Genomic DNA, 27,283 nt, shown 5'->3' with positions numbered 1-27,283 from the left:
GTGAAAGGCACAGCTCTTCAATTCTAGCAGATAATCAAGGATAAATGGAAGAATCAATGATGGGGAAGGTGACTTTTTAGAATCACTATGTTACAAACCTCTTTGCTAAGTTAGACTAGGTGGACTCTTTGCTGTTAACAAGATAGTTTCTTACTGGATGATTCCCCAAGAGACATCCAATGTTCATTCAGTGAGGTGAAAACATTTTAGATTCAGGTGAAGATTGTCTGTGCTTATAGAAAGTAGGCCTGCTAGGAGTAGAGTAGCAATCTGGATTTCTGAACAGAAAGATTCATTAGGTCCTTAAACCAAACCTACCTGGGCCATGCCAAGACTTTCTGTTGGAGTATTCAAAGTTCCTGGGAAGCTGACAAAAAGAACATAGTAACCTATGTACCAGCTCCAAATGGAGACTGCTTCCTTGTAGAACTGGGGAAGATTTCACGTTATGCAGTTTGTTGATACCCAACATAGTAATGGTATCATCAGTAAATACATGGACATGGTGACCAGAGACAAATCGAAAGAGCACTCTGCAGGCCCACCTGCTCCAAGATACTGATATGTAATCCGCACTCAGTGCCTAGAGACTGAGAGAGAAACTAGTGTGCTCTCCAATCAAGCAGAGACATACCTGCAATTATCCTCTAGAAACAAATTCCTTTCAAACATTGTTTGGGTCTTTCTGCCAACTCATGGATTCGATTATTAATTCCAGGACAAAAATATATATGTGCCCAGAACTAACATCTGGTTTGTAAATAAAATGGAGTAAACCTGCAAAGTCCTCATCTGGCAAAAGAGATGGGCAAAAGAGGAGCATGCTGCCATCTACCCAGGTAAGATCAGGAGAATCTTCCCTCACAGATGATGTCTAGCTTATACATATGCAATAAGTTCCATGGGAGTATGGAAGTGGTCCTGAGAGAAAAAGACCCTGGCTGCTGTATAACCTGTATAAATTTCAGTCACTGGGTGGAGACCAGGTATGTACATATTTACCGTAAGGCCTAAAGAATTCAGGACTGTAAGGGCCACATTCAGAGCTATTTGGAAACAGAAGCTGACTTTTAAGAGCCCACTGTCAAGTTACAGGTGCTCTACTGTCAAAAACCTAAGGCCTTTGTAAACGTTCTTGATGATAAGAAGAAAAACAACAGACAAGTCCTTAACGTGTAGTCATGGCCTACTATGACAAAAAGGTATTTCTGATGTAAACACATGACTGAGATGTGAAAGTAAGAATTTTTTTTTTTTAAGAAAATTCAAAAATTTTTTTTAACTCTAAAATGGGTCTCCAGGCTCTTTTCCTTTGAAATTAAAAACAGCAGCTACAAAATCCCTCTCATTTTAGGTGTTGAGCACTGAAACTTGAATCTACTAGGTCTTTGAGCCAAAACCAGATTCTCAGGAGACGGGTCCAGAATAAGGAAAGGATCTTAAGGGCTGGGAGGTAGTACTCTTAACATTGGATTATTTAACCATGGACGAAAGACAGAAACCTTTCCTGAAGTTGTGGACTGTCCTAGATAAGAGAAATTTAATAGTCTCCCAAAAGATGACAAATTGGGGAAGAGCAGCAACTAATACAGGAGGTGATACAGCACAACTCTTGGCAGTACCTTCCAAAATGCTGCCCAAGTGCCTCAGCCTATGGCACCCAAGTGGTCACTGCCAGAAGGCATGTGCACTCAGTGCGTACTCAGTGCAGTTTTTTGCTGTCTGAAGTGGGAGGAACTTACAGGAGTGTAGCTGAGCCTGTATGAAACTGTATAGGGTCCAAAGGCGTTTTCCTCCTGCTGTAAGAGTAGACTATGCCTGGGGCACTTAGCATGGCCCTTGAATCTTTAGAAGATTTAGAATTTCATCTGTATGGGTGCCAAAGACATCCTCTCTGTAAGGGGAGATACTCTACCTGGGACCACACCTTTTAAAGTAGAACGAAACCCTGACTGTCTCATCAGGAGAACCTCTCTTGCTACGGGCCTAGCCATGCTATCTGAATCATCAAGGGCTTTTTGGAGCTTTGTCCTGGAAAGGAACTGACCTTCAGCTTTGACAGAATCAAAGATCCTAGTAAAGTCCAATGGGAGGAAACCCAAGAAAATAGGATACAGCTAATGTCTGTATCTGGCTAATACCACCACACAGTGTGGAAATGTAGAGCTGTGAAGGACCGCATTCCTTCAACGAAATAGTCAATCTGCTTGCAGTCTTTTATGGGCACATTGAGATTGCCCTGCTAGCTCCTTTTCATGGCAGTAGTAACAACTAGTAAAGAAGGAAAAAACTTATTTCCCCTCCTGAGACAATGCATTTTTTTGTAATCAATCCTTTTATACACCAGCCTACAAGAAACTGTGCTTTGTCAAACAAGTTGGGCTGTTTCCAATAAAGCCCTGTTGACTGGAAGTGATATCTTCAGATAAGGAAATAAGGTAGGATGTCTATCAATGAATGGAACAGTTCCCAGAAGAGCTCCATGGGACTATCCAGGGAAGAAAGTAGCTGTGAGCTCCTGGAACAATTAATATAATTTCTCAGTTTGTGTTGAAGGCAGTACCTTGTCTCTAGGCAAGAAAATGAGTCACACGTTGATGGAGAACCAAGACTGGAGAAAGGGAAGATACTGAGGAAGATTTTCTTCATTCCAACACTGTCAGAAGCTGGCAGAATAGCTCTAGGATAGGTGTTGGCTGCACAAAGGGCAGCAGTCATGTTCATGAGGATGACAGCAAGCAGAACAGAAGTCCATAGTAAGGGCCCATGACACTCAATAGTGTTCAAACGACTTCAGTTCTGCAGAGAGCTTGGGGCTCACGTCCTGATAATAAGAGCAGGTAGAGAGACAGGTGTCAGGGGCTCTCCTTTCAGGGTATTCATCTGCCTGAAAAAGATCATATACTTTGACTTCATCAAGGCCTTTAAACCAGTTTCCTATTGTATCCTTATCAAAAAAAATGGTGAGATACGTACTGAATAACTGGATGGTAAAATGAGTGGAAAATTGGCTGGACTCTTGTAATTAGGGGAAACCCTCAGGGATCCATATTGGGACAATACTGTTTTATGTCTTCATTAATGACCTGGATCATGGGACAGAGTACACTCTCAGCAAGTTTGTGAATGACACCAAATTGGGGGAAGTAGTCAACATGTTGGCAGGCAGGGCTGCTATTCAGAGAGACCTGAACAGGCTGAAGAAATGGGCTGATGGGAACCTCATGAAGTTCATCAAAAGCAAATACAATCCTGCATCTGGGATGGAATAACTCCATGCAAGAACAGTGCAGGCTGGCTGTAACTGTCCGGGAAGCAGCTCTGCAGAGAAGGACCTTGGGCTCTTGGTGGACAGCAAATTGAACAGGAGTCATCTGTGTGCTCTTGCAGCAAGACCAACTGCCTCTGAGCTGTATTAGTGAGAGTGTAGTCAGCAGGTCCAAACAAGTGATCTTTCCCCTCTATTTGGCACTTGTGAGAACACATTTGGAGAACTGTGTCCAGCTCCGGGCTTCTCAGTACAAGAAACACATGGACATACTGGTACAAGTCCAGCAGAGGGCCACCAAGATGGTCAGAGGGCTGGAGCACATGACTTACAAGGAAGGGCCAAGAGAACTAGATCTGTTCAGCCTGGAGAAGAGAAGGCAAAGGGGAAACACCTTTTTGCTGTCTACAAGTACAAGTTTGCTATCTACAAGGATATAGAGAAGCTGGAGTCAGACTCTTCTAGGAAGTGGACAGCAATAGGATGAGAAGCAGCCAAAACAAGTTGGAACATGGGAAATTCTGGCAAGGTATAATGGGTTGGGGGAGCGTGTGTGGGGGGGGGTTGTTTGTTTGTTTGTAAACCATAAGGATGCTAAAGTACTGGAAGGGGTTGCCCAGAGATGTTGTAGAACCTCCATCTTTGGAGGTTTTCAAGATGTGACTGGACAAGTCCCTGAACAAGCTGATCTGCTTACATCTGCCTTCAGCAGGACATCGGATTATATGATCTCTGGAGTCTCTTCCAACCTAAATTAGTCTATGATTCTATGATCAGCTGCTGAATTCAAATATTTAGTTACCAACTTCTTTCAGGAATGCAAAGTCCTTCTTAAGAAAATGGTATCTCCACCGATGACATCTCTCTCAAATCTTGTTTGACAGAGCATATGACAAAACACAGAGAAATAAAAATGATGGTGGATCAAATGGTACATCATAGCTGACTCTATCCAAGTCCAGAAAAGAAAGTTGTACAGACATCTGTGGTTGAACACTGAAGAAGGGTACATCACCTAGTGAAGGTGCATGTGAAAAATCACAAAACATACATGCATTTTCTGCACAAGAAGGTTTAGTGTTTTCATCCTTTTCTTTAGCTGCACAGGTAGAGCTAAGGATTGCTATCACCAGCGCTCAGACCAGTTCCTCCAGCCACCTTGGGCTGGAAGATATTGGTGACTAACTGAAAGCGTGGAGATAAAGAACACAATCTCCTGTCGCTCACAGACCTAGCAGAAGAGAACAGGTATTCCCCAAGGTATTGCTGCTGGATGCTTTTGGCTGTGGGCCTGAAAGCTATGCAGGTGGGGAACCTGTCAGCAACATGGTCATTTCTTAGCCAAAGATAGCAACAGCAACTGCCTGAAATGGCAAACATGCCACTACAAGCAACATGATTCCTGAAGCTGGTTAGTGACTCCTCTTAAATTAGCAAGTCATTAGCATAAGGAGAAAAGTTCTTTGTTTTGGAGTTTTTGTTTGCCTTTACAGAAGTCGCATTAAAGGCAAATCTTGTTCTAAAACTCAAAAGCTTTCATGTAAGCAAGAAACGAATGGACTCAAAGAAAACTAAGAGACAGCCTGCAACAAAAGAAAAATGAATATGGTGCAGCTGAAGTGAATAACAAGAGAAAAAACTTTGCCTAACATGAGCAGTTTTAGAGGAACTGAAAAGTAGGGACATACTCTGTCTCTATCTCCATGCTTGTGGTACAGAGCAGGGCAAGAACTCAAGACAAAGCTCAACAGTTTGGATCTTAGCAGTATCCAATCATGCTGGCTCAACACACACAAGAATCACATGAAAAAAACCATCAAATTCATCTTAGTGAAATATTTACTAACATAGTCTTGGCTAAGCACTAGCCTACAGACTAAGGCTACCATACGAAATGAACACATCCAAGTCCAAACGTTTCTCTGAAGAAAAACAGGGGAATTGCTGTTTAGGTAGTAAATGCCCAAACATGTTTCCTCAATCTCTCCCCCCTCCCCCCCCCCGAATACTCTCTGAGCTTCCTGCAATGTCTAACCTGGGACTTCCTGAGTCAGAGCTCTTATCTTTACACGAGAGCCCTCGATCATTTTTTCTTCCATCAGTCTTCCCAGTCACTTTTTGAACTCAAGTATAATTTTAATGTCTGTAGTATCTTGCAGCAAGAAGTCCCACAATTTAACTAGCCATGGTGTTTAGAGCTGTTCCTTTAGTCTGTGACACCTGCTAGTTTCATTTAAAGTGTCCTGCTTCTTATACTGGAAATGAGTGAACAGTGACTCCCTATTTACCCTCTCTATATCACTCATGATTTTACAAACCTGCATCAAATTCCCTTCCCTCAATTCATCCAACCCCTTCTCCTATGAACAACCATATCAAAACTGTTGGGTGCTTCATCCAAATTAAAGAGAGAGGAAGGAAAGGCAGCAAATGCAAAGAAAGAATGCAAATCCAACTGGGTTAGAGCTGGCTGACAGAAGAGAACAGAGAACATCCCTATAAATGTGCAGATCAAGAGCACTGACCTACTTTTCCTACCACAATAGCTTACCCAAAACTGGGTTCATGCCCCATGACTGCTAAATTTGGATCATCTTGCTCAGACGCATTAAAGAAAGAAGAACAGGACCTTAACGGGCTGCAAAAATGGGCTGACAGGAACCTCACTGAGTTCAAAGTCAAATGTGAAGTCCTGCATCTGAGCTGGAATAACTCCATGCAGCAGTACAGAATAGGCACTGACTGGATAGCAAGCGACTTTGCTGAAAAGGATCCAGTGTCCTGGTGGACAAAAAGTTGAAGAGGAGTCAGTAGTGTGACCAACAGCCAAACGTGTGCTGGACTGTATTAGAAAAAAGGTTGAGGGAGCGATCTTTCCCCTCTATTCAGCACTTGCGACATTACATCTCAAGTCCTATATCCAGTTTCAGGCTTCACAGTACAAGAAAGATACTGACATACTGAAGCAAGTCCTGCAGAGGGTCTCCAAAAATGAGTAGAGGGCTGAAGCACACAACATGTGAGGAGAGGCTGAGAGAGCTGAGTTTGTTCAGCCTGAAGAGGGAAGACTGAGAGATGTTAGCAATGTCTTCAACTACCTAATGGGGAGGGGTGCAGAAAAGACAGGGCCAGGATCTTCTTGAGATACACAGCAGTGGGTTCAAGTTGCAACACGGAAAACTGCAATCAAACATTAGGAAGGGTTTTTGTTTTTTTTTCCACCAAGAGGGCAGTCAAATATTGGAAAAGGTTGAACTGAAAAGCTGTCAAATCTCCATCCTTGGAGATATTCAGAACTTGACCAGACACAGCCGTGATTAAATTGGCACTGCTTTGAATTGAGGGTTGGACCAGATGATCTCCAGAGATCGCTTTCAACCTGTATTATTCTGATTGTAAAATTTGGTCAAAACTCTGATTAATTCAGACAAGAAAGCACCATGAAATTCACTGGCCTTGCAGTAAAACTAGCAAAAAATATAATTTTAGAAATCAGTGAATGTTGTCCTCCGTTAAAACTCTTACCTAAATGCTATTATTGGTATCCTTGTAACATAAAAAGAAAGAAAGAAAGCTCAAGACAGACTGGATTTCTTTCCAATCTTTCCAAGATAGATTCATTTTTCTCAGCGTAAAAATATGAGTTTCTCCACTTCCTCTTCTCTTTTCCTCAGTTGTGACAGATGTTGTGCAAAGGGCTAAGCTAAAAAAGCAAGTTTTGCACCTGTTCTGAAGGCAGCAACATTTGCGGTTATCCCATCTCCTCCAGAAAAGTAGACATAGACTTGTATCATACACAAGGAGAGTTATGTTCCTCACTCTAATAAGCTAGACTTAGCAGTTTCATCCTTCCTGTGGCATGTAACTTTCGAGGGAAGTTGTGGTTATTTAGCAGAAGGCAGCCTACTTTAAATATAGAGATGCTGAAAACTGATTATTCTCAGCTTACTACCCTACAAAGCACCCAGATAATGTATTATCAGCAGCTGCTGGTATTAAGGAGCTAAGCCTCTGCAACTTAGACCAGATGAAACTTTAAAGTTACAATTTCTAAGTATGGAAAGTTATAGCAATTCTGTCTAGAAGTAACAAAGACATAGATCACTGTTTCCGGTTGGACAGGAACAGATGAGGCACTCCTGCCAGCTGAGTATGTGAAACTTTTTTTTGACAAAAAGAACCAGAAATGAAGACTCTGGTGAAGTTATTAGACTATAAAGGCAAATCCAGGCCAAGCTTTGTTCTCTTAAAAACAAACGAACAAAAACAGTGCATTCACAGTGCAAACTATCCAAAACAACCCACATTTCCATCAAAATCTTATTCCTTCACTCAGTTTAGCCCAAACCAACTATTTTAAATGTGTCAGGGCCAGCTACTAGGACATATACATAATAATGTTATTTATGCTAAAAGTGGAATAGAGGACAAAGCTTCATATCTTTGATACTTAACAGCATCTCATGATCTCTCTTAGTGGTTTTGTTCTAGACAAAAAACAAAGTAAATGGTCAGACAGAACATCTGGCAAGAAGTCTATAAGAAGATAATACACTATACGTCAGAATTAAAAAAGTGTCCTGAAAAAGTATCTCACTTAGTTCTGTGAAGATGGAAGAATCATTGGTCTGACTCAGTAGGACCAAGAAAATGCAAGAAATGCCATATATTATGTTTTCAGGGCAGAAGAACAATGTTACAATCAACACAGCAAAACACTGTAAAGACACAAGGTTCAAATTAGTCAAATTCATCTCTAATTCTGAAGGCATACTGTTACCTAGAAACCAATGGTGTCGACAAACTCTGACTAAGCTCCCCTTCACACCAGTGAAAACCACAGGTAATATTACTTTTACATTCACATAACAGAAAAATTAAACCATCTGAATGTACTAGCGTAACAGATTACATTTTTATTAAACTCATTGAATGAAGGATCTGTCATCGTCAATTCCTCTTAACCCACGAGCTAGAGAAGAAGTTCCAAAACTAGCATGCTGTGATATCACCACTGGCAAGCAGAATTAGTAATCACAAACACCAAGGACGACTGCAAAATAAACAGCTTCCAGGTCTGGGCACAGCTAGGCAAAATTCTGCCATCTCTTCACCCCCTTGCTTTTCTGCTGCACAGTTACAGCCATTCAGCTAGCACCCTAATCCCATGCCCAGTATCAAGGAAATGTCTCTTGTTCTCTGAACCGCTCTTACTGCCTCCATAAAAAGTCCCTATACATTGCCTCCAAGCTTCTGCTGCATGTGGAAGCTGACTTTGGAGAAATTAATTTCCCTGGCTCAGAGGCTACAGACCTGCACTTTTAAACAAACAGACTTGGTGGTGTGGAGGCACTTACTATACAGCTCAGCATCTCCATTCAAGCAGATAAGCATCACTGTCATCATGTATCACTTTGGAGTGCTTCTTGTGCTGCAGTTCATTAATTCCTGCTTATATCAAATTATTAATCGTCAGAATTGTAATAAAAAATGCCCATGGATGTTATTTTTGGAACAGGCACCAATACAGACCTAGCACCATGATATATTTTAACTATGGATGAAATCTCATCTTCATACGGACTAGATGATAAGGTCTTTACAATTTAAAAAAAAGTATTATTCATCTTTAACATTTTTGATCAGTCTTCCAGGACAAAGGAACGTTTAATGGTTAACTGATAACGGTTATAACATCTAACTACTCTGTCAGAATAATTATGATTAGCAACACATAATCATGTTTCTGGAATTTCAAAATTATTTTTCAGAAATCTGATTCTAATGCTCTTTCACAAGGTGTCACTTTCTAGTTACAAACAAAAACAGGAAACAAGTGTGCCTCACTGGCCACAGACATTTGGTTGAAAACGGTTTTGCTACTCTATTTTCAGAGTTTTATCCAACTTGGCCAGCATCTCAAAGAAAGAAGGTCTAAACAAAGAAGAACTATGACTTATGCTCCACCGAATCCAACTATGTACTCATGGTGCTCAAAAAAACTCTTCTATACAGAGGACAAAGACAACAGTGGCAAAGCAGGAGGGGAAAAAATGCCAAATGCACCAAAAACTCAAGAGCACCACAAAACTGTAAAGGAACCTTTACTTTAGTTAAAAAGAAGTGACTTTTGTTTAGACCAGGAATACTTCTTTGATTCACGAGACATCAGAACACTATCAGTAGTTTGAACCAAAATGTTTGTAATTGCGGAGGTAACCTTGCTAGTTGGTGAAAACAATAACAATTTGTTTATCTACATTCTTGGTATTTCATTTATCAGTTTTCTGTCAAACGCCAGCAGGATAAAAGGTAGGTAAGTATTTCTTTTTTTCCAAAAAGAAAAGGAATTTTTTCAAAATCAAAAAGTCCAAAGTCACTAGGTCAGAAAAGTTAAATCAATTAATTTCTGTACTAGCAGAATGAAAATGGATAATGTAATAGTAAGGCTTTAGGGAGAAGAGTAAAGAAAAAAAATGCAGGCAAATTAATGGTCGTGGAGAACAGTGAGATACCCTAAAATCTGTGAGAGAATGAATCACTGTTTCCACTGAAAGTATTTGGAATCAAGCAATGGTTGTAAGAAAACAAGGAATTAAAAAGTGAATTAAAAAAAAAACAAAAAACATCATTTAGGGTGATATGGATGTCCAACAAACATACAGAAATAACATAAACCACTACATGACCTTGATGGAAAAAACACCTAAACGTTTTTAGTGGTATCTTTGTTTCATATGTAAAAGCTTAAACGGTGGTGCTAACAAAACTACCAATATCTCAGAAGCTAAAGAAATTTGTGTTTTATTTGTTCAAAATATACTGGTGAAATAAAAATACACCTTAATTTGAAAACTTAGATTTTACCATTTGAATCTTCTTACCTGCACTTCCCCAAAACATTTGCTGGCCCTTGGTAACAATACTAAACAACTGAAATACTGTTGTGTGTGGTGATGTGGGCAACATCACACTTTGTTCTCCCAGTTTGGCTTCAATTGTAACCTTTTAACAGTTTGCAACAGGCATGAGGGAGGACTACCAATCTGGTGGTTAAAATGTTATTGGAAAGAACAAGTTTTCCACTTTTAACATCCACCTCCCTCCTAAAAAAACTGGCTACATGGCAACACAATTTCTGATTTAAATTTGAAATGATTTTATAAAAAATTACTAGTATATTATTGCAGACAAAAATAAAGCATTTGCTTTTACTTCACAAAGTTTTGTAGAAATCTAAAAGACAACCACCAATTTATCTTTCTTCTCTCAATTTAGTTTTTAAAAGTTTAAAATGCTGGTACAAAGTAACTCTCTGTAGCCCCCCCCTCCCCTCCCCCCCCAAAATCCTTCATTACCATTTCTGTTTCTTCATACATAATAAGAGTAACGGAAACTGCCAGATCAGAACAGGTTTCTCTCTAATCTGCTATTTGGATTCTGGCAGACAAGTACTAAATCATTCAGAGATGCAAGTTGTCTCATCGTGTAATAATATGCCTACTGTGCAGTTTCATCATAACAGTTACTGGCTCTTCTTATAACCCTTGTTCAAAACCATGCAGTACAGAAATCCTATTACGGCTCATTTATCTTTAAAAGGGTTAAGACAGCTGGCAATATTTAGCCAAGACAGCAAAGACACATGTAATGTTTATCTCTATAAGCCGCTTATAGAATACTAGCTGCAGAGATTCATTCTGCCACAGGGCAGACCAGATTCTTGTGTTTCTCTCCCCTTAAGAAAACACACTTCCAACCTCAATAATTACACTTATTTTACAGATCTCTAATAATGACAGGCTTGGTGCTTTTCACTTAATAAAAGCAATAAAAAAAAAAAAAACAGGAAGTGCGAAAGGCAGAATCAAGTGGTGACAGCCTGCAATTATGAACATGATTCAGTTCTCTCTGAATTTGAAAGGAGCAGCTCACCTCAGGAAAGCACTTTCACAGGTGTATCATCTTCCTTCCAGATACATTCAACCCTTTGTAATACTTTTCATCAAATTACATCCTCTTAAATAATGTTATACAACTGCATATTTTGTGTACATACATGTGTGCACATCTAAGAGATATAGCTATAGCAGATAGACTTCACATCCCAACTACAACTCAGAGGTAAGCATCTTGTTTACTATGAAAATGGAACATACCGCCACTTTAAAAACAGAATTTTAGACTTCACACAACACCCTCCAAATCCTCAGCAAATCCTCTGAAGATGACAGGTTAAGAAACAGCCGATTATCCATCTGTTATTACGCTCAGCGTCTCAGATGGCACTGCTTTGTACAGGGCAGAACTTTTGGCTGATAAGGACTTTTTGGTCTGTCTTCACAGCTGTTAAAATCAGGGCTTGGACTGATAAACTGTGAAGAACCTTCTGGGGCAGGTGTCCTGCCCCATCTGCTCCCCTGCTCTCTCAGAGGTCACTGACTCCACAGCAATTCACATCTTAACCTCAAGCATCCTGACTTGGGCTGAAGTAATGAACTGAATCTTGTGGTGCAGAGTCACAGAAGGAGAAAGTCCCCACCCTTCCTTCTGGCTACATGTTCCCATTGCTTTCCTTGCTCTGATGCTGACACGCATCCACCCAGAAGCGAAAAGGTTTAGAAATCTAAGCCAGTGGGAAACTATCCCTACAAAAAGATATATGAACATATTTTTTTTTAAACTTGTTTTATCTCCCTAAAATCACTGCCTGTAGGAAATCAGATGACTGCCGCTGCAAGTGGTGGGTAGGAAAGTACAGGCTGGGGCCAAGAGCTTGTTCCTGGAGACAGCAGCCTACCCTTTAGCTGGCTCGGCCATATTATAAAACTGCACCTTCAGCAGGTGAAGCAAGGCCACATGTTTGCTCTTGCTGAGTCTGTTCATAAGCCTCTGGTGGGGGGTAAGACAGCTGGGGAAGTGATGTTTTGAACTAACACAGCTGTTTCCATCAGTTGAACACAGGTCAAAGCCCTCAGTTTAGGGCACTAACAGGGTGGCTCAAGTTCTCTTCCAGTGATAATGCATGACTTTGCATTTATTAACAGTAAATTTTTGTCTACCATTATTCTGCCCCTTCTGTCCCATACAGTAAGATCTTCATAGTTCTTGCAAGGTTGTATATATGCCATGTCTCATTTTCTGATTCTGCTCCCTTACTCTTTAATCTCCTTTCCCAATTACTACTATATTGAGCAGAAATTATTTTAATGGAGCTTGCTGATACAGACATTTAACCCAAGATTTTTGGGGGATATGATGCATCATTCATAGGCACAGTCATAATCTGGAAGTGCATAACTTAAGCACAGAAATTTTTTAAAAATACCAGTTAAAGTGCATTCCCTTTTGCCATCTTTTCCCTTGTTGGTTGAACATAGTGTGATGGAAGTGAAGCATGCCCTATCTTTCCAATTTGTCTCTTAAATTCCCAAGACAAAGAAGGGGCTCAGAAGTAGAAGTAGAGGAGAAAATGGAGGATTACATGCATATAGACAACACATCTCAAATAATCTCCAGATATTAGCAAGTAGTCCTTATTTTCCTTTGAATAAATAGTTGTAGGCACATTCACTGGGATTACTTGCAAACACTCACCTCTCTTACCCCAGCCCAAAGTAATTACTTGTAGAAGGTATGTAGAGTTCTTATGGTAAAAGAGATTAGACTGCACAACTGCTATAGCAAACACTGTGTCAGACCTGTAGCAAAAGTACTACATTCACTAAGGTGTAAATAAACCTTCAGTGTTTGTCTCCGGAGCGAAAAACATTCATTAATGATTCCACTTGACACTGAGGCTCATGCCTTGTGTTTACTCTTCACAATCTCATCTTCTCACAGTCTGCTGTTCCCTATGACAGCCTGCGTGGAGACCGTTATTTCACTGGAGAAGCAAAAAATCCTCCTAAACAACCTGTATAAACTTAAAAAAAAAAAAAAAAAAAGCCTGTTTGACATCCAGGAGGCAGAGTGATGTCCCAGTTCTACAAATATGGGGGTTTAAATGAAATACCAGCAGGCTGATTTTCCAACAGAGTGATGGAGGAGTTTGGGATGAAGTCTGAGGAGAACCTTATAAAAAGTGGAAAATGGGATTTTATATTGCTTTAGCCACATGGACTTGAATCTTCCTTTACACTTCTGGCAGAGGACATAGCTACCAAAACACCACCTTCATCAAAATGTAGAAAGAACTGGTGACCACAGGCTCAAAGAGCTGTAATGTGAGGAAAGATAGCATCAAATTAACATCCCATTATGGAATAGGATCATTAAACGAAAGCAAAAAACTTCTCTCATCAAGCCTTTGATAAAACTCATGGTGACAAGTGACAGAAAAGCTCTCCACAGAAAAGCAGAGAGATTACTGCTGAGTATCCCTTTATGCAACTGATTTTATTTTCTTATTTTAAAGCATACAAGACATGTAAGTAAAAATGAAAAAAAAAAGGGGGAAAAAAGTTTAATTTAAAACACAAAGGTATTTTGTCACACACCACAGGGAAAATGAGTCCATTCAACAACCACAAGGGAAAAACTGCTTCTTCTTGATTGACTGTTTCTTACCAGGATTTAGCAAACATATTCTACCAATCCCCAAAGGTACCCGCAGGCTTGCAAGCAACAACAAAAGGCAAACAAGTAGTTGCAGTGTGACTGCACTGTTAGCTGAAACAATCTTAGAACTAAAGCTGCCTCAGAGGGAATGGTGCCACCATAATTAACTTGCCTGCAACCTGCCCAACCTTTTTATATATCCTCAGGATAACTGGAAAAGGCAACCTCAAACCTGACTAGCTCTAGAGCAGAAGAAAACTTAAAAAAAAAAAAAAAAAATCTGAGAAATCATTTCAAATTTTCTTCTCATTGACATGCCTGATTTAACACTCAAAATCCCATTCAACCATTTGCTAATAAGTAAAGTAAGCTCCACCGATCAATAACCATTCCCTACACAAGTGAGAGGATGATGAGTCACTCTTCCTGTTTATGCAATACACTATGATAGTGTCACTGTTTGGGTAAGTTGAACCCAGATGGACAAAAGGATCTCTTCTTATCCTACCTAGTCTGAAGCTATTGCATGTCTGATAGGAAGACAGAGAAGCTCAAGACACAAGGTCTCCATCCCTTCAAAGATAACAGAGTAAGCTCCCTGGCTTAAGTAACACATATCTGTGTCTGGTAATAGTTGAAGACAAAAGACTAATTCTGTGGTTGTGTGCCTTTACTACCACTGTACACTCTCTGAAACTGTACTATGTGCAAGGCAAGCAATAAGCAAATCATGATGTATGGACATACTGCTACAAGTCCACATAGACATGGTGGCATACACCACAGCCTGAGTAAAAACTCCATCCAAGCCTGGAAAAATCCCAGAGAAGGTATAACCAGGTAGCAGTCAAACTCATGTTTCTTTGAGGGTCAGCTGAGCCTTTTACTTTCTTTATGAATCCAAAGACTAGAGAGCTGTCTAGCAGTTGTTAAGGATTTTAACATTTATTCCGGTAAACTGCTCTCCATGAGCCACTCTGCTGAACTAAGAAGAGTGGGCAACCTACTCCATTTAAGATAGGCAGTTACTTCAAGGAAAACTTTGGTGAAGGCCCTTGAGACACACACAGCACTAACAGTGGAAGGGGATGGGATGGTCCAACTTTACGGGCTAAATGAGCAGATAGCGAGGTGGACTGAAAACTGGCTGAATGGCTGAGCTCAGAGGGTTGTGCTCAGTGGCGTAAAGTCTAGTTGGAGGCCTGTAGCTAGCAGTGTCCCCCAGGGTCAACACTGGGTCCAGTATTGTTCAACTTACTCATCAATAACCCGGATGAAGGGACAGAGTGCACCCTCAGCAAGCGTGCTGATGATACAAAACTGGGAGGAGTGCCTGATACACCCGAGGACTGTGCTGCCATTCAGAGGGACCTCAACAGGTTGGAGAGGTGGGCAGAGAGGAACCTCATGAAGTTCAACAAAGGCAAGTGCAGGGTCCTGCACCTAGGGAGGAATAACCCCCTGCACCAGGACAAGCTGGGGGTTGACCTGCTGGAGAGCAGCTCTGCGGAGAAGGACCTGGGAGTGCTAGCGGACAACAAGTTGAGCATGAGCCAGCAATGTGCCCTTGTGGCCAAGAAGGCCTATGGTATCTTGGGCTGCGTCAGGAAGAGTATTGCCAGCAGGTCGAGGGAGGTGATACTCTCCCTCTACTCAGCCCTGGCGAGGTCGCATCCAGAGTACTGTGTCCAGTTCTGGGCCCCCCAGTATAAGCTATATATGGAGCTACTGGACCAAGTCCCGCTCTCTGCTTTTGCATGTGGTGTCTACGTCTCCCTCCCCAACACACAGTCAAAACTATCCATGTAAATGGTTCTGAGAGGCTGGCACTACCCTGTGCTTCTCTCAACAGTTCTCTCCACCATCCTGATCCCACATACAGAGAGCACATCAGCCAGTCCATAAATGTGCTTCAGCCTTTCCTACCAGCTTCTAACACCTGATCCCCCATTGTGCTAGGAGTTCCTGTGTTCCAGCACAGAAACTCCAGTTCTCTCCACCATCCTGATCCCACATACAGAGAGCACATCACCCAGTCCATACAAGTGCAACACAAGGACATACCCCAATATAGGATGGACTGGAGAGCACCTTTATCTCCAGCTTCCTGCTGATTTAGGCACTGTGCATGCCTCAGTCTAAACAATGATCTTTTAGCAGGTTCTGTATTTAATGAAAAGCTAGGGCAGAGTGGAGCCAAAGGATGGCAATTCATGATGAGCTATGTTGCTAAGCACATAAGCTATTTTTGCACCTTTTATTATGACACATCTTCATGGTAGCTATAATAAGTTGGAACTTACTACTGGAATGACTCATTCATCTGATGTTCAAGATTCTGAGTGCAACTCTGTAGAACAGTCTAATTGGCTACCCCTCAGTTGTCTTCTTCAGTAAATATTATTCATTAATTATTTTTATGGCTGAGCCACTGTTTTAAAGTTCTTTTGAATTCTTGGTCCAAAATTGGTACCACATTATAATCAGTACATGTTAATGGAAATCATAACATGCCTTCAAAGGCTAAAGACTAGTAAAAAGGAGTTTTAACATTCATCTTATTTGCACAGTTTCACACTTGTTTCAAACTTGTTTCATAATATTTAAAAATTAAAATTAGCTTCCCACATACTTTCTTGGTTTTTGTTAAGATACCTTTCATACCTTCTTTTGATCTGTGGCAGTAGCTTGTCTTTTCTTTTCTCAAAGACAGCCCTGTAAGTATTTTAAGGCCCAGGCTGCTGTTAGGAAATTGCTTAGCTTCTTCATGACAAAACAGAAAAAAAAATAGAAAAGCACAGAACTGATTTCTTTGCAAAAATACTTCCCCATTGAGACTATCATATAATCATTTTTTACAACTAGAGACCAAGGTGTCTGAAGCAAAGTGATGACTACACAAAAGGAGTATATTCATTAGCCAGGACAAGCAGTAAGCATAAAATAAAAGCAAAGAGGAAATTTTAAAAGAAAGTTGTATTAAAAATTCTTGTTATTTATACATAAAGTCAGCAAAATTAAGAAAACTGTGAAAAGTTCTAATTTCTTAGTTCTCTAGTGAAGCAACCACCTTGGTTCTTATTTCACTGAAAGGCACTGTCTTCTCTCTCATACCTACCTGCTTTTTAAAGTCTTAGTCATATTAACTGTGCCTTCTCAGAAAACCACTAAACTTACTGAATCAACTTCTGTCCATTACTTAGGTAAATCAAGAGGGGTCACCCTCCTCCTCTTTTTCCTAAGAGAACAATCATATACACTCTTTATTTTACAAAAAGACATGACTTACACCCTCCAACTGTTTTGAGGAATTTGTCATCCAATTTTCTTCCTCTTTCCCCCCACCCTATTCAAATAATTAGCTGTCCTACAGCTCATCATTAGAATCAAGGTAGTTTATTCTATGATGGAGAGGGATATTTTACCTCCCTCATGAAAGGATACCAGATCCTCAAAACAAAAAAATTTTAGTAACCCACGCTCATAGAAGAACTACTATGAATACAGAGAACTATGTTTTTAAGATGTAGTGACTACTTCAATATTCTGTTTTTCTTCAGATCAAGTAACATGGGGAACCGTCAACAGCAAGCCAAGTTACAAACAATAGCCAAAATTATCATTTGTTCAGAACTGTTTGGCACAGACATTAACAATGAGCTGCAGGATTTCCTTCTGAATTCCAAAGGGATTTCCACTTCCCTGCCTTCCTTTACTAAGGTTGAACACGAGGAACAAACAAGGTGTTGCTACTTCCTCTAAGAGGAAGGGATTGTAAAAAACCCAAGTTGCCAGTAAAGACAGAAAGAAAAGCTGATGATCCCCATGATGTTTATATAGCCTTATATAGCCTGAAAATATAGCCTTCCAGACCTTCCAGAGTTAACTAATAAGTTAAAAAAAAGGGGCCTCTTATTCCCATTAGCAGGGAAGAAGGTATCACTTGTTTTCATGAAATCAATTTAATCACAAAACTTTTAGAACACAGACACCCACTCCTCCAAAAAAACATGAGTTTTAGTATGAAAGCTGTTGCTATTGCAACCCAATTTTTACAGAGACATAGCAGACAAATAGAATAAAACAAATCAGAATGGGAGGGGCTTTAAAAAAAATACAGGGTTAGTTTTTAATTATAGTCTTTATGCTTGTGTTATACAACAAAGCTAGAAGAAGAACACCTAAACTTGTCGTGATTCTTTCCTCTCCTTCCACCACTAGGTGTCTTCTAATTCTCCACTTTTACAAGTTACATTCAGACTACCCATAGTAAGGGTTAGCTTGCTCATTCTCAGAATTTTATCTTACCGTTCAAAAAAGAAATGTAAGAGGGGAGACCTGTTGCAGGATATGCAATGTAATTATTTTTGTATAACAAAATTCATAGTTCTACAGTTACAAGAACAATAAAAGTTTACACATCATGAAATAACTCCATTCCAAGGGAGAGTCAAAATGTTCTTCACTATTTATAATTAATTTTCCTGCACAATTGGCTAAGTAGTGCAGGTGTATAAAAGACTTTCCATCTTCTATGACCCAGTTGTACCTGTTTATTGTTGTCCCAAAGATCTGTTGCAATACCAGTTAGAGATCCATAGATGGCAGCATTGATGCAGTAATTAGTCTTCATCACAGCACAGGTCAAAATGCATTTCATATAACTATTTGAACTCCCGTACTATAGAGAACTTTTCTCATTGAAGGCTAAACCCAATTTTCAAATGTACAAGGCCACACATGTCTTGCAACCAGGCAAGAAAAGCACTCGATCAGGAACTGTCTGACAGCAAAGAGAGGCCAGATCCAGCATCAGTACTAGAAGATACTAGGTCAACAACCCACCAGTAGCTGAGAAAGTTTAGACGTTATCATCTTGGACAGGAACTACATCATCTAAACATTCAGTAATGAGCATGGTGAGCTATGGGCTGCCGGTGTATTTCCTGTGGTAACTACCATATAAATAGAAAAGAAGAAAAATCAAAATAGAAAGAAGAAAAAATACAGAAATGTCTCACTTCCCTCCACCTTCATTTTTACCCTTCCTCTACTGCACCTTGTTCACAATAGAGCCTTGCACTCCCTCCCATTTCTGCTGCACTCCTGTTTGGGTAAGTGCTATAAGTTTGGTGGCCCACAGCACCACACAGTACAGAGCTCAGTTACAGGCAATGTCCAGATGTTCCAGGACAAAAATAAAATTGTATTACCACCTAGTTGGAAGAATAGGATGAAAGTGTTTGGAGAATGGCAACTAAACAAGTTCCAGTTTGGCTTCACAAGCTCATCCTGTCTTAACCTGATCTCTACCAAGAGCAAGTCTACCTAAAGAAATCACTATTAAAATACCAAACTTCAAATCCATGTTCTGCCTTACTCTGCTATGTGTGAAAGAAGCCTCTGGTCAAGATAAAGCTCAAGAGTTTCAGCTCCTTCCCTTTAGAGTATTTTTTTCCTGTAGTTCAAGAGGTGTTCAGAAAAGATAGAGTCCTCTCATAGGACCAGCCTCAGTAATTACATTGGAATATAATGAAAAAGGCATTAAGAACCTTTATTTCTTGCCTTCTCAAGACAAAAAGGTAAGTGCATTTCAAATAGCAGAAAGGAATGGCACACAGAGTCAGCCTTCACTGTGTATTTGGGTGGTACAGTTCCTTTGTTTTTTTCCCCCCACCACATAGTAGTGGCAGTAAAAAGGGTGATGACAGAACAGCACATCTGTATGTTAGAAGTGAAGAAAAGACAGTGACTCCTTGGGGAAAACACTATCATCAGTTGGCAGCCAGCTCTGCAGTCTTCCTTTGGCAGTTCACAGCATCAGCTGGACTTGTCCCAGTGTTCAGGCGCCTGTTCCATACACTGAGTGCTCTCACACTCAGCTTCTCCTCCGTAAACAGTGCTGAGCACACATACCAAGGAAGCCCACTCTGCAGAGATCTTAACTAACCAGAGCCACTGCTATGTGGCAGGAACTGAGCTGCTTTGTCCTGTCCGGATCATTTGTGCCAGCCCCTTCACCATCTTAAATACTCTCTCATGTCAGCTCAACCCCACCGCAGCATACCAAGTTTCACTTTACTGTGTTTATTAATCCATGCCGGAGACAGGTGGCAGACAGAGCACTTGGAGACTGTCACTTCATCAAAGCAAGCTACCTGTCAGCATCCAGGCACCACGCAAAGGAAAGCTACCAAAGAAATCTGCCAAAGGCAATATGAATTAATAAACATGAATTGGGCTGTTCTGGCATTTGCCATGAGCTTAAACGTGACTGCATACATTGAGAGATTGCTGCTGTGTAACACAACTGTCTGTAGCCCACTACTCTGCTCTCAGACATCTTGGAGATGCAACTTTCATTTCAGTTTGGTTTTGAAGTACTGCTTCTCTCAAAGGCTGACAAAGCTGAACCGAAGAACCACAGGTCAAATGCACTGTATTGTTTTAGGGTAGTTAATGGCAGTCTGTGCAAAGGCTGCCACAAGAGAAGAAAAAAAGGAAGAAAAATGGAACGTCAATTTCATCACTGATTTTTTTGAAGGAAAATCAGGAACTCCTTGCCCAAACTGTACCAAATTCTAACTAAACATACTGAGAATGCAAAATGTGACAGTAATTAGAATATGTTAGGTCAGGCTGCAGCCCTCTTAAACTGCTCTGTTTCCCATTCCATCAGCTCTGCTGCATACAGCATTTATATTCACTCACGTGCCGAGGAGCGGGAGAGGAGGGACAGCTGCACCATGGTGCAGCCTCTATGTAACATGCATATTGCAAAGTTGGACACATTTGCAATAAATAAATGCATTCAGAACCACTATAGCTTTTAACCTTTATGTTCTTAACCTTCACTGCTGTTCAATATAATATGGGAATAAAAAATGAGGCACAATTTCATTAAGATTAAGAACTGTAACCCAAAAATGCATGTGAACTCACCCACAACAGCAAACTGCTAAGTTAACAGACACGTGGGAGACAGCTGCTTCCTGTACCACTGGTGCACTGGACTGTGCAAAAAGCTTCAGTTCTCCTTTCTTTCCAGTAAGTCCAAATGATGGAAAGTTCAGAGGGAAAAGGAGAACACGAGCTAAGACTGTTTCTTACCAAGCAGAGACAGAGCATAATCCTTCTGTCCCTCCAGGTGCAAAACTTTTCTCTGTTAGCTCGATAAAGCTTATATCATGTGGTAAGTGGACAGGCAAAACACTCTTCTATACCATGAGTAAACCCACGAGAAAGAGAAACCAAGCACTATATTGCTCCTGTAAAAGCAACAGCATAAAGACAATCCTTCAATACTTTACATTCACATCATTGCAAGTTATGAAGTTAGTTTTTTTTAAACACTTACCACCAGTTAGTGAAGACATGGTAATAGACTGCATGTGCACGCTGCCTTATCCTCAAACATGAAGTATATTGGCTTAGCTTTGAACTACTCAAAAGTGGCTTTAACATAGCATAACACAACTAAGACAATTTTTTCTCCCTTAACTTCACAATAACAACAAAAAAAAAAAACCCACAGATGAAACTGAGCATTTATTTCAGCAGAAAGCAGAAGCTGGAGTGGTGAAAGTACTCACCCTTCTGAAGGAAATCAAAGCAAGACACTCATCTCTAGCTGATAATACAGTACAGCAAGAGATCAAAAATAAAATCAGGTGCTTCCTATGACAAAAACTGAGGCGTCAGGGGAATACAGTATGATATGTCCGTCAGCCTGCTTTCTCAAACCACAGTTAGTGTAGCTTTTTACTACAGAGCTGACTTGGGTGCTTATGTCCAAATGTTGATCACCCAGCATCTGCAGCCACCCTGAAGATGTAGACAAGAAAGAGTACACACTCTCAGGTACTGCAAACACCTCTCTTCAGTAAACCCCCGGCAAATGGAGTGGCCCTTCCAAACTCAGTGGGAAGGCCTTCAAGCCTGTCAGCAGTCAAGAGGTTTTGCCTGCCTCTTCTCTGCAAAGCAGACTGTGAAAAGCCTGAGTGAAAGCAGAACACAGGCTGTAATTTATATGCTATGACAAACCAGCTAGCCAGAAAAAATACCACTAAACTCAACTGAGTGGTTTACATAGGCGAATAACAACAACCAAGTTAGAAGCTTGATTTAATTCCCGTTACCTTCATAAAACACTACCTTCACTGTAGAGTTGTCAGCCACATCCTTCAAACAAAATTAGAGACACCTCTAACATATCCTTTCAACCCTCCCCCAAGAAATAGCAAGCCAAGAGAGAGTTTACAGTGTACACTCTTCCTATTCCAGCCTCAGCATATGGCTACTTTCTATCCAAATCCAGAATTAATTCTATACTCTCTCTTCAGCTACAGCAGCCATTCTCTATCCACTGGCTTGTTTATGTACATTCATAGGATAATTCAGGCTGGAAGGAAGCTCAGGAGTTCTCTAGGTTATTTACCCCAAAATAAAATATTCTTGTCTAGGAGAGTTGAAAAGCCTAGCTATTCTCTTTCAAGAGCTGCACATAACAGAAAGACACACACACTCTTAAACCCTTAAAAAAAAAAAAATCACTAAATGCCAATGAATTTTCAAATAGCTTGAAAACAGTTTGAGTGACTCATCCTACTGGCGAAGTCTCCAGAGTTGTTATGTTAATGATAAAAGTACCCAATAGCTTTCAACACCAGTCAGTCCTTCAGAGGTTTTTTGTAAAATATATCTTTTTAAAATACTTATTAATCCTAAAATATTAGGCAGGTTCTATTGAAAAATTGTTTAAGTATTTATTCTAGAAGACAGAATTATTTATATTTCTGAAGGATGGACTGGGTAGGATTTAGAGCTCATTGTATTTAAGATATCTTTGGAATGATCATAGAATTAGTTTGGTATTAGTTCACCTGAACAGGAAAGTCCAAATATTTAAAGATATCACTAACACACTCTATTAGGTCCCTCCCTATGACTACTTAACCTGTCACAGTGACTTATGTAAATATTTACACATTACCACAACCCATTTCACAGATATAAATTACAGAGCTCCAGGAAAGAGGATATTTTTCACAAAAGCTACCTTTACCTCTAAGTGAGGATCATCCACCTACATTACTTTTGCAGTCAATGGAGAAAGATATCTCAGGAAAAACATGATTCTGGCTACATCTGGACTATGATTTTGTTGCTTCTGGCACAACATGCACACCCTGGCCAATTCTTGCTTGCCTGCCAGGAGGAAACTTGATACATTACCATCCCCTTCATCCGCACGCATTTTCTTTTGCTTCCTTTGGGGAAAAAAAAATGGAGGCAACAAGAGGCAATAAGCTCTCCATAGTGTGCTTCGAGGTCCCAAAGACCGACAATCAGAAAACCAGAGCAGGAGAGCACACTACAGAGAATTTGTAATGATCTCTTTTTCTGAATGGTTCTTTTAAAGCTTGGATCTTTTTTCCAGTTTCTAGAAAGAAAGCTTAGGAAATTAGTCCTTAGCTTTTGTGAATACTCCCACCCCATCCTCAGGTCTCCACTGCAGTGACATAATTTAAAGATTTTATTGACTTTTAATAAAGACTAAAACCTCTTTTTATATAGCATTTTTCTGCAAAACTGTTAAATAGGCATGTCATTATTTTAGATAGCAAATAAAATATAGATATACTGCTACTGTGTTAATAAAATGCCATAAGTACAGACCTAAGCAAAACAACGTATTCATATGAATCAAACTTCTCATTTCAAATGTAGTGAGTTGCTGTCACTTTCAGGCTTCCTACCGTTCAAGGCAGTACAAACAAAACTGGGGATTTCCACAAAAGCAGACTACAGTCTACAGAGAATAATACATTTAAACCACGTTTATTAGAAACTCCTGCATAATCAGGATGTGTGTTCTTGTAGATACCTTTGTCTCTAAACATCAGCTGGAAACATGTTTTTATTATACCACAGATATTTAAATATGCTTTTTATAAAGACATACAGTATGACAGTCCATTTTGACCATACTGGAAATATTACAAAAGCACCTGTTGAAAGAGAGTAGAACTATCAGCTCATAGACGCCACAAGTTAACTTGTATGTATGAGAAATATTAACAAAACACTTCTAAAGTATGGCCAATAAAAGAGCCCAGAAGTAGCTATATTGCGTCATTGTTTCCTGCCTATGAAGAAGAGCTTCTATTTTAGCAGAGTGAAGCCGAGCATAGAAGAGGAAGTCTAAACCTTCTGCAGATTTGAGGCTACAAAATGAGCATCTCTGAAGAAACTTTGTAGTGCACAGAAGGTGAGTAACAATCCATTATTTTGTACTAACACAGTAGTAACTTAGATGTCTATATATGTTGCTAAGATAGACTTCTTTCTTCAGAAGTTGAACACAGGCTTATATTCTAGGACTAATGAAAGTAAATGTAATTCTTTAATGCATTTAATACCTTCACAGTATCTGCAACACACTACAAATAACATTTAAAGCAAAATGATTGTGTTTTTAAAAACATAGTCCCATAAACATTTTTGTTCAGTATTTTAACAATAAATTTAAAAGTATTTAGTAGCTCAAAACACCGATAAGTAGGTTATCATTAAAGGGAAACTATTTACTTTCATTAAACTAAAAACACAAGATAGTCATTGTTGCTTGCTCTCTCTGTGGTCCACTGAAGGCCACGTCCTCTGCAGGGAAATCTGAGAAAGTGTAAGAGATGGCCAAAAAAGAAAAGGGCTGGAGTGGGGAGATCATAGAAGAGATAGAGAGAAGAAAAAGCACACACACAAATCAGCGTTCCCTAACTCATAGTCAAAACCTGGAGGAAAAGAATTAATTCTGGTTTTGTCCTGAAAGGCTCTGTTCTTGTACACAGCACCTAAATGGACTTTAAAATTCACATTAGACATACAGGACCTTAGTCCAAATTTAAGTTTGTCCAGGTGACAAAACACAGGGACCAATCTCAGGGCATTCCTTCAAAATTAATGAAGACAGACATTTGGAAACCAGTGACCCTAGTGCTTTTCAGAAAGCACTTTTATCAATAAAAATAAGTAATATTCCCATTTTGAAATATAACAACTAGGGCAAAACCAGCCAGCCAGAGGCACCTGAAAATCTACTTGGGCCAATTTGTCAGATATCAACCTGAACTCCATGCAGACAAGTACTGACAAAAAAGCAGTAACAGCTGCATTTGTAATACAAACATAGACAGGTAAGTACACACTTTTTTCAAATCTCATTATTTGTTATCCACATAACGTTAAATTTCAGATTCTTAAAAATTAAATTTAAGATAAATACATAATAACAGAACTGACGTGTTTTAACCTACAAAGTTTGGAAACAGTGTCTTCAAAAACTAAACTAAAAAAAACTTTTTGTTATAATACATCCCTTCTTTGGTATACCTCAAACTGGCACAAACTTGAAATGATCTGTGACCAAGCCATGGAACCACAAGCTTTCCTGTTACAAGCTCAAGCTAGACTCAGCTTCCCTCTTCCCATCAACATGAGCCTGCTGGTTATTTCAAAAACAGGACAGAACCAGAAATGATTACAGTCACTGAAAGTCCAAAGGAGAGAAGAGCAAAACCAAAATCCATGTTGTTTATTAACATTCATTTTTGAAAACTCAATTCTTCTACCTATCTATACATTGCTACTCATTGTACCTGTTAAATCAGTCAGGATCTTGAGGTAAGTAGTAATGCACTATATCATACACAATCATTAAAAAGAGGGCAAAAAAAAAAAAAAAACACAAAGAGAAAAAGCATATTCAATTTTTTAAAGTTTATGAGGACTTTTACTCCCCACCTTTAAGAATATTTTCACATTGCAGAGAAGTATGACTATACTATACACAGTCACACAGCCTTGCTGGAAGGGTTGAGGCCCTAGAGCTTTAAAAAAGATTTCTTAAGCATTTCCAACAATGTCAACCCACACTTAAAACATACGGATTTTTTTTAGTAATATTTGGACAATTTTATGCAACAATGATAAAAATGGAACAGTGTGATAGAAAATACTTCAGCTGTATTACAAGCATATACAACAACATTTTCTGTAAGCATTTGGCATCTACCCTTCAGTGATGCCTCCTATACATCATTCTTTACACAATTGGCTATTTCAGAGGCTATTTCTTCTCAAAAGAAACTGCTATTTGCCACTGTCAAACCAGGATACTAGATTAATAAACCCTGGTTCAACCTACTGTGGAAGTTCCTACACCTCCGAATGAAATGCATGGTAAACATTTCAGTGAATGCATAAAACAGATGTGCAGTAAGCATAAGTGCTTTTTTTTTTTTAGATGAATTTTTCTACTTTTGGGGATAATGTGCACAGGCACTATGTATTCTTCTCCTCTTGAGGAAGTTTTGGTGCCTAACTGATGCTGTGAAGTTAACTGGCTGTTTGTCAGAAGTGGAAGGATTAGATGAAGAAAGAAATAACTCAGCTTTCCTCCTCCTCTTCAAAAAATTGCCACAGGGTTGGGTAAAAGACCAAACAAGAGGAACCCTCCCATGCAAAAAAGTCGTGATGCTGTGTCAAAACCAAGAATCAGGAAGCTGGGGGAGGGATGAATTAACCAAAGCACTCAGGCAACCACCAGGTAAAGTCTATCATCCTCAGGTGGCTCCAGAGGAAACTAAGGGATGCCCTCCTTCTGCTCTCATCAGCTGAGTCTGCTCACAGAACTTCAGATTTCCAGCTCTTAAAACCAAGAAGCTTCAAGAAGCAATACAACCATGCTTGGGAGCAGCAGGCTAATAGTAACACCCACAAGTGCTTGGACCAAGAATACTCCTCCCACAGGCCCCGCTCTGAGACTGCACTCCTTTCCATCTTTTTACCTTTTTAAATAGGAAGTCTATACATTTATTAATCTTATTCGTATGTCACGTGGCTCATCCTGAATCACTGGGAATAAATACTATATCAGAATCTATGTAGCTATTAAGATAGTTTTTAAATGTCTTTTATGAGCAACAGCATGCGTCTACTCTTTTGGGAGCAACGTAGTTTCCTACACAGAAAAAAGGCAATGTAAATACTGCACTTCACATATCCAAACATCACTACATGCCATGCTCACTTATTTCTTTTCTTAATTAGTTTTAGTCATTAATTTTTCAACAATGTCAACTTCAAGAAATATATTTTTTAGAAAGTAGCCCTCTTACTTCAATTACAAAAATAGCTGATTCAATCTAATTTTCAGCTATTGTAGCAAATTCAAAATAGTTGGTCAGTCTTAACTTCCTGATTTCTTATTTAGGAAATCTCTTAAGTAATTCAAAAGATTTTATTAAAACCAGCTTATAAATACTGTTTCCCACAAGTCTGACAGTACATGTACTTTCTTCAGGGCACAGTCTGTATTTGTAAACAGACAAAGCAGCAAACCTAGCACATTTGGACAACCAAACAATACAATCGCATTATTAAATCACATCCTAA

General features: G+C 39.6%; 1 protein-coding gene across 1 annotated transcript in view; it reads right to left on the bottom strand.

Annotated features, from left to right (window-relative positions):
• The window catches only part of UBAC2 (UBA domain containing 2), a 107,793-nt gene that overhangs the window by 58,864 nt on the left and 21,646 nt on the right, over positions 1–27,283 (bottom strand). The window lies entirely within an intron of this gene.

Source organism: Apteryx mantelli, chromosome 1 (assembly GCF_036417845.1).
Source record: "Apteryx mantelli isolate bAptMan1 chromosome 1, bAptMan1.hap1, whole genome shotgun sequence".
NCBI classification, from domain to species: domain Eukaryota; kingdom Metazoa; phylum Chordata; class Aves; order Apterygiformes; family Apterygidae; genus Apteryx; species Apteryx mantelli.
Note: the sequence above shows the minus strand (reverse complement) of the source record. Positions and strands in the feature narration are given on the sequence as shown.